At 35.5% G+C, this 12,710-nt stretch overlaps 1 pseudogene; it reads left to right on the top strand.

Moving 5' to 3' along the window:
* The first annotated feature begins 275 nt into the window (after window positions 1-275).
* LOC149166995 (UDP-galactose/UDP-glucose transporter 2-like) lies at window positions 276-1,804 on the top strand (annotated as a pseudogene).
* The last annotated feature ends 10,906 nt before the right edge of the window (window positions 1,805-12,710 follow it).

Here is a 12,710-nt window from a genome sequence, read left to right as displayed (position 1 = left end):
TCGAATGCTTCTACCAGACCGACGATGCAAAACTAGGGAAGAAGTTGTAGCGCAGAGATGGGGACGATGGGCAAGAAGCCACAACGTAGAGATGGGGATGATGGCTGATGTTTGGGGAAGATGGTTGATGCCTGCTTCGCTAAGCCATGGGTTAGGGCATTGTTCCTTAGATAATGCTGAGAAGGTGAATCTGATCCCCATTCTTTGAAGCCTGGTGATCCCTTTGTTATCTCTTGTCATGCATCAGTCTATGGGAACCACTACCCTCTCGCAAAATGGAAGCCATGTCATGTGAGTTAGCAGAACAATCCTGCGAGTATTTGGAAGTTGTTGGAGTCGAGCATCTGATCCATGGTCTGGCATGTAGAACGGAAAACATGTTTTTCTGCATGACTGTGACTTTATTTTCCCTTCTGCAAGAGAATATGGGAACTGTTCTCATAATAGTTTTGAGCCCCTTGTTTCTGCTGAAATGTTTCTTTAGAAGGGTGAGGTCCCCAAGAGCCCTGGATGGATCGTGGTGTGACATATGTTGGTTTTGGACACAAATAAACCCTCCTCTTGATTTCTTTAGTGGTTCTCTGCCTAAGCTTCCATAGGAGATTATGCCCCTCCTGTGTAGCTATAGGTTTTATTCTCTCTAAAGCCTTTGTTGCAGACTTTGATTCGTTTGTTTTGCTTATGATCGATGCAGCTAGGGATGGCATTTCACTTTTATACAAGGATTTGTGTATTTGGTGCTTATTTATCCCAATGGCTTCAGAAAAAGGGATATACATAATCCATGGAAAACATACGTAAACCTCTATGTTGTACTCATGGGATCACAAGGATTAACCAAGGGATCTCTAATATTTCTTAATTATCTTGCCCAAATCATGTTCAAGTCTACCAAGGTATTGCTTCTCTATATATATACTCATTAAGTTTACAATATATTTCTTTTGAGGTTTCTACAATGGCTGATAAATTTGAATCATTACCAGTTTTGCTTGTTATGATTATGGGAGCCTTTATATCAGGCTTAAGGTGAAAGTATCACTTGGAGGAATACATCACGGTTATATTGCTTATCGTTGGTTTGATAATATTCACACTAGCAGGTGTCCAAATATACCCAAATTTCAGTGTATGGGGAATTATTATGGTTCGTGGAGCCTTGATTTTGGATGCCTTTTTGGGCAACCTACAAGAGGCCATATTTACTTTGAATCATTCTACTACACAGGTATGGTCCATACCTGGAAAACCCTAATGCAAAAATACTTGTGAATGAATCCTATATTAATTTTATATTATTTGAATTATATAAGGCTCAATGCAACTTTCTCAATACTAAGCAATATTGTAATTGATGTTCTGAGATGCAAATGTTGTTCTTCTCTACTACTATGGGAATCCACTTCTTGATTCCTCCAATAATTTTGACTGGAGAGCCCTTCAAAGCCTAGGAAGCCCACTTGAAAGTATATGCTATTTCCTATTAATTTCTATTTACATATTTGGGTTTTGAAACTAAATTTATCAGTTCTTAAAATCTCTAGCCATAGTCATCTTTTGTGAAAAAATTGTTATTATTTTTGAAACTATTTTTGGTTTCTGTTGTTCTGGTCTATGGTAGCACTTGTATGTTTATCTCATGTTGACAATCGAAGCAAAAACCACCTTCATAGGCCAGCTATCTATTCTGTGTTTAATAGCAATCTTCGGAGCTGCCACAACTGCCACGGTTTGTTACAGATCAGATTATGACCATTCTGGTAATCTTGATATGCTAAATTTATTATTTAGATTCCCTTACTGAGAGTTTGTTTTTTTGTATAGGTAGGAAAATAGGATATGGAAGGGCCCCTAGTCTGATTGTGTTAGCTCCAATAAGGGGGCTTGCAAAAAAAGGTAACCTTTTAAAAAGTATGGATATTTTTCTATCATCTACAATCTGACTTGATATTGAAATTGTTCAAAAAGTTCATTTGCAATTTCTTTATGCTTGTGACTTCAGGAATTCCATGTAAGAAATGTTTTGTAATGAAAGTCCATGCCGACTTTGAGGTTTATGGTGGATTAGTTGACCTTCATTCATCCTCTCTATATGGAGGTTCTCCCTATGGTCCACAGGAATATGCATTGCATAGAGGTTTGGATTTCATTATTGGTACACTTGGGCACATTAAGGTGATGAAACATGTTTTATGTTCATTTATCCCTTTTATGTGTAACTGTTCATAGTAAATTCAAGCTTGAAATTATGGTTGATCTATGAAGAACTTCCTCTTGCATTTAAAGAAAGGCTTCAAGTGGTGTATTTCCTACATTTAGGGATTCAGTCAAGACTATTTTTTTTCAACCGTTGGCCGGTTCTTCTTAAGTGCAGGGTGAGTATTAAGCCGAGTTTGCATTTTGATTTAGACAATTTATTAGGACTAATTGTATATAAATTGTTCTCAAGGAAATTTCTTTATTTGTTCTCTTAACACCTTATTTTTGGGTAGTATCATCTAATAATATCATATCCTCTATCAAAACAGGATTCTATATACCAGCACTGCACCTTTTGATGGTTGTATAGTTTATTTTTCTAGAAAGTTTACAACTGCATAATGAGCTTTAGAGATGGATTTAAGAGTATTGTGAGTTGTCTATGGTCCATGTTCTGGGTCTGTAGAACGATGAACATGTTTTTTTTCTCAACTGTGACTTGATCGACGATTCCACAGGAGAATATGGACATTATTCTCATAATAGTTTTAAGCCCCTTATTTCTACAGAAACGTTTCTTTATACGGGTGAGCTACCTAAGAGGCCTGGATGGATCGTGGTGGACACAGGTGGGTTTTGGACACAAATAAACCATCCTCTTGATTTATTTAGTGGTTCTCTGCCTGAGCTTCTACGGGATATTATGCCCCCTCCTATACAGTTGCAAGTTCTTTTCTTTCTAAAAACCTTTGTTAGACTTCAATTCATTTGCTTTTTTTATGATCGGTGTAGCTATGTATGGTATTGTTGGACCTCAGAATTACTCTCTCCTTGACAACTTTTCTCACTTCTTTCTCTTGTTTTCCATAAAAGACAGATCCCCATCACTGATAAATGATAGATTTTGTCTCAAGGAGGACATTAAATGATTGACATGTTATACTTTTATGTTTTTGCTATTTGAAATAAGTTTTTGCAAATTAGCTATGGAACGCAGCCTATTTTGCAACTAACTACTTGTTTTGTAGCTACTTCCAAGGTTGAACAGGTTACAGGTGTCAAACGAAGAAACCGGCCACATGGGCATCTCTGGAATCGTCTAAACACGGATCCTATCTTAGTCACCCAACCCAGATCGATAAAAAAGCCAGCTCAAGACCAGAGTCAAAGGTGGAGTCAAACATATGAAAGCCGGAAGCAATAGGACTCTTTTTCTACCCTTTCATGTTTAATTAATAAATCCAACAGATTTGTTGAAGCATTAACTTAGATCAGCCACCTGTGTCAACGATTCTATGCAACCACCTTATTCGAATTCAAGTCACTTGTAGCTGATCAAACATTTACGCAAATTGGTTGTAATATGTGTAGACCACCTATAGCTAATTTTCCTCAAAAGACAGTTATGAATATTTTCTTTTAAATACCAGTTGAACAGAACCGGAGGGAGTTCGAAGTTTTTGATGTATTAAGTTTAAACTTATCAGCTTTGTAATTTTGGACTTTTGTTCCTGTTTTATAATACAAAGCCATGTGTTGACTGATGATTATTTGAAGGAGCATTTTGAATTAAGTTAGCAGCTCAACCTAGTCAGCTGCAGAGGGACCCTGCACTGAAGGAGGCTTTCTTTTCATTTTTAAATTCCTCATTTACTTTTAGCATTGTTTATAACTTAGGTTGATTTATTTTAGTTTTAATCAGTAGCAAAATGTGCTTGAGAAGGAGGGGTAGGGCTAGCAAAGTGCAGGTAGGGCGATGAAGGTGTCGGGCTTTAGTGACAAATAAGGGTACGTCTTTCTCCTGGAAAAGAATCTCGTATACAAAGAGTGTTTCTGGTGCTGGATAAATATAACGAAGGTCTAGATCTAGCTAACGATCATAAGTTTATTCCTTTTAATCTCGACGTAGAATTCAATTATGCAGTCTTGTTTCCCTAATCCATTTCATAAAGGAAACAACTTTGTTTCTAAAGAGAGTAAGATTGAAAGTAATGAGGATGCACTATTGATTAGTTTACTCACTGTTCTTGTTATTTATTTCTTAGTTCAGGTTATCAATGCACTGTATTAATGAATGTTTTTGGTCACCATTTAAAGCTGATATCCATCCTAAACTAAATGGTTGAGCATTCACTTTACATAAGGGTTGAAACCAATCAGTTACCTTCTGCATGTTTTTATTTAGTTTTTACTAGATCATGAAGTACATAAGTTGCTTGAATTCCATCTCAAGGAGGTTATCTTTCAAAATTGAAGGTTAGAGTAACTAGAAGTACTTCAGTTAATTTCATTCTCTGTATTTATTCCAACATGACTTACAACTATACCTTATAGTTTTAAGAATTATTCATGAATTATGATTAGATGAGAAGGTAGGATATATGCTATGTTTTTCCTTCTTTTAACTTAGATTTTGACTAGTTTTTAGTTCTTGGTTCACCTTTAGGAAATTTAGATTTAGTTTCTCATAGTTCAAATTGTACATCATTAGGAATCAAAGAACAGAAACCCCCAAAACAATATAAAATACAAAACAATGAAGTAAGAAGGGTTAACTAGCACATACAGTGCACTACACTTCATCAGCTTACGAGCCTCAGTTGATAATTTATGCAAAGCAATTTAGGACACTAAATTGACTAAACATTTTGGTGTTTTTGCCGTGGAAGTGTAACTAGGTAACCTTATCTCTTACATTAAAAAAAAATGACATGCATAGAGAAAGAGACTCTAGGGGTAGATTTATAGCTAGAGGCAGGAGTTCAATTCCCGCAACACCACCTACTCCATCAAGAATAAGAAGAGATACACCTCCACCTCAAGCTCATACTCCCAACCGTAGAACTCTTGAAATTCCAGGGGCAGAAATCCAATCAAAAGAATCTCCTACCTTGTCTAATAAGGCAGTCCTAGCGGAGAAAAAGCTTGGGTCTCCAACAACAGGAGTAGCCTTTTTCACCTCCACAGGGGAGCACAATTTAGTTGAAGAATTACGAATACCTGATGAGGAAGAAGAAGTAGAACCTCTCTCCCATATCCCATTAATAGAAGAACCAGAGGAAGATAAAGTAACCTTGCAGGTTGAAACTTATACTGACTCTGAAGAAACTATAATGGAAGAAGAAGGAGAGGATGGAGAATTCACACTGTTTGGAGGAAGGGGTAGAGGAAGAAGTCGAGAAAATAATGGAGGAGGCAGAGGAAATAGGGAAATAGATAATTCTTTTGGATTCCCTATAGTGGATGAAGAAACAAATGCCACAACGAAAAATACCTCACCTTCTGTCCTCCCAAATTTCCATGGGTTAAAAAGTGAGGATCCTGAAACATTTTTATTTGAGTTTGAAGTCTTGTGTAGAACCTATGATTATCTAGAAGACTCTCAAAAACTTAATTTGTTCCCTTCAACACTGAAAGGAGCTTCTTTGAAATGGTTCATGGGGTTAATCACTCAGTCCATTAGAACATGGAATGACATCAAAAAAGTGTTGTTGGATAGGTATTTGGATTATTGCATGCCTACCAATCAAAAAGATGAAGAGTTCAAAATGATGCAAAGAGAGGACGAAAATTTAGAGGATTTGATTGAGAGATTCAACTATAATTTGAAAAGAGAAAAAATGGACAATTTAGATGAAGATACCTTAAAATCTCTTTTATTAAAAGCCATTAGAGATGAGTGGATAGATATCCTTAACATGATGGGTAAGGGAGATATCTCTCAACTCCCATTAAATGACATAGGAGAATTATGTGTTCATCTCTCAAGAGGGAAATCCAAAACTGGGAAAGGTCCAAGAGATCCTTCTCTTGTTAGAGTAAATAAATCTACAACTGGATTAGTGAGTAGGGCAGAAATTGGTAATATGCTTGACGAACTCAAAATAGATATTCTAGGGAGTCGTAGTGAGCAAATAGACACCCTTAAGTTGCAAAACAAGTAGAAAACTGAGGCTGGTGATTTAGCTATTTTTTGTCCAAAATGCAGAAAAAAACACGCTCTAAGAGAATTCCCTTTGGATGAAAAAATTATAGGGACTTGTATGATTTTCTCAGAGAATCATGAGACCGAAGTTTGTCCTTCGTTTCCAGGTCTTAAGGCTATTTTTCAAGAAGAAACAGTTCCAAATTCAGTAGAACCTCTTTTCTTTGTCTCTAGAAAACCTTGGCAAAGGCCACAAAATCAAGGATTTAACAATCAAATGTATCTTCAGCCCCCACCAAATTGGAATTCTTGGTAGCAACCTTGGCCTCAACCTCAATCTTAATCTCAACCTTGGGCACAAGGAGTACAAAATCTTTATGGGAGATTTTCTCAATATTATCAATATCCTCCATCATATCAGAATTATCCTCCCTCACACATTCCACAACAAAATCAGTAGCCACAACTTCAAAATCAGAACCCTCAAATTTCATTACCATTTCCACAACAAAACCAAAATCCTCAACTCTTACTTCCATTTCAGTAGAGACCAAATCAGCTACCTGCCCAACCATTACCAAACCCCAACAATAAAAATCCTCAAAATACTTACATGGTGGAAGGACAACAATTTACAACTTATATGATCACTCCTCTATATCTCAATGATGTTCAACTAAGATCTGGTAGGGTATTATAAAAGGAAAGGCCTTCTATAGTTATTCAGGAACAAGACAATTCTGAGGAAGATTCTCCACTACCCAATAAATTTTTTGAGGGAACATCTCTCCAAAACCAAAATGCTGAAAATGAAAAATAGAAAGAACCAGTGAACTCAACTCCTATCATTGAGCAGCCAGTGTCTAGTTCTGCACCTCCTTTTCCTGAAAGATTACAAGTTGATAGAGGAGTAGAAAATTAGATCATGTTGCCTAATTATGATTTTCTATATGAATTAAAGAATGTCTGTATCAAAATTCCTTTGTTACAAGCCATTAAGGAGATTCCAATCCTAGCTAAAACAGTAAAGGAGTTGAGCATAAAGAAACCAGGAAGAAAAGAAAAAGAAACAAAAAAAATTCACCTAGTAGTAAAAATGGCAGATATAATGATGCGAAAAATTGTCATACAAAAATATGTAGATCTAGGAAGTCCAATTGTGAAAACACATATCAATGGAGTTGAAATTCCAAATAGATTGATTGATTTAGGGCCAACAATAAACATCATGAGAAAACAAACCATGGAACAACTCAAGCTTCCTAATCTTCTTTACACACCTACATTACTACAATTAGCGGATAGATCTGTAATCAAGCCAGATCGAGTGTTAGAAGACATTTCAGTATCCTTAGATTCTTAGGAATATCATGTTGATTTTATGATCTTGACCCCAAAGAACAATCTAGGAGGACATCCACTCATATTAGGAAGACCTTGGCTGGCCACAGTTGATCCTTTCATTAGCTGTAGATCTGGTGATATTTATATTTCTGATGGGAACTCAACAAAGAAATTCACTCTATATCCTCCAACAAGAACAATCACAGAAATAGATGACAAAGAATGGATTGATGATGAAAATGGCATTCCGCCTCTCTTTACTATTTTAGATATTAGTGAAGATAGTCAAATCTTAAATACAATGGAAAATTTTGAATCATCTCCAGAATATGAACATGATCAATTTCAAGAAAAAACCAATATTGAATATTTGTCATCTAGGTAGATGTCTCTTTATTCTATGGAAGAATTTGGTAACTCTACAATTGAAATCTTTCCATGGAGAACATTGAACATAAACAATAACTTGGTGAAATTACAATAGGAAAAGCTAATCGAGACATTACAACAACATTCTGCTGCATATGCATGGGAATATAGTGACATGAAAGGAAATAGTCCTAAGACTTGTATACATCACATCTACATTGAGGAACTTTGTAGACCTATCGGACAACCTTAGAGAAGGATGAATCCAAATCTTAGGGAAATTGTGAAAGAAGAGCTGCAAAAACTATTGAATGTAAACTTCATTACCCAATTTCAGACAACCAATGGGTTTCCCCTTTAGTGATTGTGCCTAAAAAGAATGGTAAATGGAGGTTGTGCATTGATTACTGAGAATTTAATAAAGCTACCCTTAAAGATCATTTTCCTTCGCCCTTTATAGATAAAGTGTTAGATACATTAGCAGGTAAGAAGTATTTCTCATTCTTGGATGGTTTTAGTGGTTATAATCAGATTCAAGTGGCACTTGAAGATCAAGATAAAACCACATTTACTTGTCCACGGGGAACCTATGCCTACCGACTACTTCCTTTTGGGTTATGTAATGCACTTGCAACATTCCAAAGAGCTGTACTAAGAATTTTTTCTGATCTAATACAAGATTGTGTAGAGGTATATATGGATGAATTTACAGTCTATGGGAATACATTTGAAGAAGCTTTGGAAAATTTGGAAAAAGTTCTTAAAAGATGTGAGGAACCAAACCTTTCACTAAGCCATGAAAAACATTTTATGATGTTTACAGAAGGTATTTTTTTAGGGCATCACATTTCACGAGATGGGATTAAAGTTGATAAATCTAAAGTTGATTCATCTCTAAATTATCAATTCCAAATTGCCAAAAGGATGTTTGAAGTTTTCTAGGATTTACAGGATACTATAGACGATTTATAGAAAATTTCACTAAAATAGCATCCCCACTCTTCAAATTACTCACCAAGGATTGTGAATTCAATTAGAATCTTGACTTCTAGTAAGCATTTGAGACCTTAAAAATGAAAATTTCTGAAGCACCCATCTTGAGAGGTCCAAAATGGAAACTACATTTTCACATTTCAATAGATGCTTCAGATATAGCTCTAGGAGCTATATTAGGACAAAAAGACTTGATTCCCTATGCCATCTACTATACAAGTAATAATTTAACTCCCACTGAGTTGAATTATACTATGACTGAAAAGGAATTTTTAGCTATTGTTCATGCAATCAACAAGTTCAGAAATTATATAACAGGCTATGAAACCTTTGTTCATACAGATCACTCTGCAATTAGATACTTAATGAATACACCTATTACTAATGGCAGAGTTACAAGATGGCTTTTACTCTTGCAAGAATTCAATATTACTATGCTAGATAGACTTGGAAAACAAAACACAGTTGCTGACTTCTTGTCCAGAATTCAAAATATCAAAGATGACACTCTGGTTGAAGGTAAGTTTCCTAATGAATATCTTTTTGCAGTGATTACTCAAACTCCTTGGTTTGTAGATATTGTTAATTACTTAGTCACAGGGAAATTTCCTTCACATTTGTTTCCTAGAGAAAAAAGAAAAATCATTTAGATAAGTGCAAGATACTCATGGATCACTAATGAATTGTATAAAATAGGCCCAGATCTTATGATCAGAAGATGTGTTAGGGAAGATGAAATGCCTAAGATTCTTAAGGCATGTCATGATGAGCCATGTGGTGGACACTTTGTTGACAAGAGGATAGCCTATAAAATCCTTTCTTTAGGATATTATTGGCCATCCATCTTAAAAGATGCCAAATAATATGTTAGGAGGTGTGACAACTGCCAAAGGGTAGGGAAACCTGCTCCTTCAAATGAAATGCCACTACAAATTCAGGTACTCATTGAACCTTTTGAAAAATGGGCCTTAGATTTTGTTGGGCCAATTAATCCTTCATCTAAGAAAAAGAATTATATATTGGTATGCACTAATTAAGTCACTAAATGGGTAGAGGCCAAAGAATTACCTTTTACTATTGAAAAAGCTGTAGTTAATTTTCTTTTTGAGGACATCTTCACTCGTTTTGGTGTTCCAAGAGAAACTGTGACAGATCATAGATCTCAATTTACATCTAAAGTGGTGAAGGGCCTTATAGAAGATTATAAGATCAAACATAGGAAATATACTCCCTATCATCCACAAGAAAATGTTCAAGTTGAATCTACAAATAATGTGATTGAAGGAATTCTCAATAAGACGATGTATCTACATAGAAGAGATTGGGTAGAAAGGCTTCCTGAAGCCTTATGGGCTTATAGAACTACATGGACAAACACAACGGGACATACACCCTATGAAATTGTTTATGGGAAACAAGCCCTGTTCCCTATAGAGTTTCAAATCAAAACCTTCAAGATGGCAGTCCAATTGGGATTGGATTTATCAGAGGCACAAAAACATAGATTGGAGCAACTCAATGAACTTGATGAAATCAGGCAAGATGCAGTCCAAAGAACTAGTATAGTCCAACAACAGAGGGCTAAATGGCATGATAAATATATTAAGGAGAAGAAGTTTCAAGTAGGAGATTGGGCACTGTTGTTCGATTCAAAGTTCAAATATTTTCAAGGGAAGTTTCAAACTCATTGGCTTGGGCTATATGAGATTGAAGAAGTCTTTAATAACGAAGAAGTTAAGATAAGGACACTAGATGGAAGCAGAATACCTCTTCTTGTGAATAGTCATCGGTTGAAGATATATCAAAAACCAATTTCAAGAGAGGAGTTCATTAAGATTTTCCAAAATAACTCTGAAATGAAGCTAGTGAAGAAGAATTCTTCTTCTCCACTAACTTAGTCTTTATTTTTCCTAAGAAATGACTGATTAAAAAAAAATAAAAATTGTATGAGGTTGAAAACCAATCATTCATTGGCATACTTATACAGAAAATACAGGGTGAAAATTAGAGATTCCTGATATCCTATATTTTCCATTTCCTTTCTTTAATAAGCAGTGACAAAAAGCTACATTCATTTACAGTTTAGAGTCTGCAAATTCATCATCTCATTCCATCTCATTCTGTCTTCATTTTTCTTTTACAGTTCCACTGCATCTCACTGTCATAACTCATTTCCATTTTATTTTTAAATTCATATTCCATAAGCCATATTTCACTTTCCTTCTTTTCGCTTTCTGCAGCTAATTCCATTCCACATCTAATATGATTCTGTAGTTACAACTTACTTATCAGCTCTGGCACAATTGTACAACTCACAAATAAATCATGAATGCGGGGAAATTGAAGAATCAAGTTTTGGAGATCAACCATGCTCAAAGTACCTATGGATCGACACCAAAAGAATTATCAAGCAAAAGGGTAAGTTCTAAAGGTAAAATGCAAAATTTATTTCAAACATCAAGTTACAAACATAAATCATGTATAATATGAATGATCATATGTCTCCTTAACAAGTCATCATTTGATTTGACTGCCACTTCATGATACCACATCTCCGCCACATATTCCACATCCGATACCAAATGGTCTATAATGATTTCATCATACCACGCCTCCACTACATTCTCCATACTCTATACTTAAATAGTCTCTAATAACTCCATCTGTTAACGGTCAAAACTACGATGTGACCAACGTATTCACATCTCTCCAAACCCTCACCGTATACTTATTCCACATCTATTCTGTGTTTAATAGCAATCTTCGGAGCTGCCACAACTGACACAGTTTGTTACAGATCAGATTATGACCATTCTGGTAATCTTGATATGCTAAATTTATTATTTAGATTCCCTTACCGAGAGTTTGCTTTTTTGTATAGGTAGGAAAATAGGATATGGAAGGGCCCCCAGTTTGATTGTGTTAGTTCCAATAAGGGAGCTTTCAAAAAACGGTAACCTTTTAAAAAGTCTGGATCTTTTTCTATCATCTACGATCTGACTTGATATTGAAATTGTTCAAAAAGTTCATTTGTAATTTCTTTATGCTTGTGACTTCAGGAATTCCATGTAAGAAATGTTTTGTAATGAAATTCCATGCCGACTTTGAGGTTTATGGTGGATCAGTTGACCTTCATTCATCCTCTGTATATGGAGGTGCTCCCTATGGTCCACAGGAATATGCATTGCGTAGAGGTGTGGATATCATTGTTGGTACACTTGGGCACATTAAGGTGACAAAACATGTTTTGTGTTCATTTATCCCTTTTATGTGTTACTGTTCATAGTAAATTCAAGCTTCAAATTATGGTTGATCTATGAAGAACTTCCTCTTGCATTTAAAGAAAGGCTTCAAGTGGTGTATTTCCTACATCTAGGGATTCAGTCAAGACTCTTTTCTTGCAACTGTTGGCCAGTTCTTCTTAAGTGCAGGGTGAGTATTAAGCTGAGTTTGCATTTTGATTTAGACAATTTATTAGGACTAATTGTATATAAATTGTTCTCAAGGAAATTTCTTTATTTGTTCTCTTAACACCTTATTTTTGGGTAGTATCATCTAATAATATCATATTCTCTATCAAAACAGGATTCTATATACCAGCACTACACCTTTTGATGGTTGTATAGTTTATTTTTCTAGAAAGTTTACAACTGCATAATGAGCTTTAGAGATGGATTTAAGAGTATTGTGAGTTATCTATGGTCCATGGTCTGGGTCTGTAGAATGATGAACGTGTTTTTTTTCTCAACTGTGACTTGATTGGCGATTCCACAGGAGAATATGGACATTATTCTCATAATAGTTTTAAGCCCCTTGTTTCTACAGAAATGTTTCTTTATACGGGTGAGCTACCTAAGAGCCCTGGATGGATTGTGGTGGA

The sequence above is a fragment of the Pinus tabuliformis genome, chromosome 5_1, assembly GCF_031772625.1.
Source record: "Pinus tabuliformis cultivar Carrire ecotype Pingquan chromosome 5_1, CPIR1, whole genome shotgun sequence".
NCBI lineage: Eukaryota > Viridiplantae > Streptophyta > Pinopsida > Pinales > Pinaceae > Pinus > Pinus tabuliformis.
Note: the sequence above shows the minus strand (reverse complement) of the source record. Positions and strands in the feature narration are given on the sequence as shown.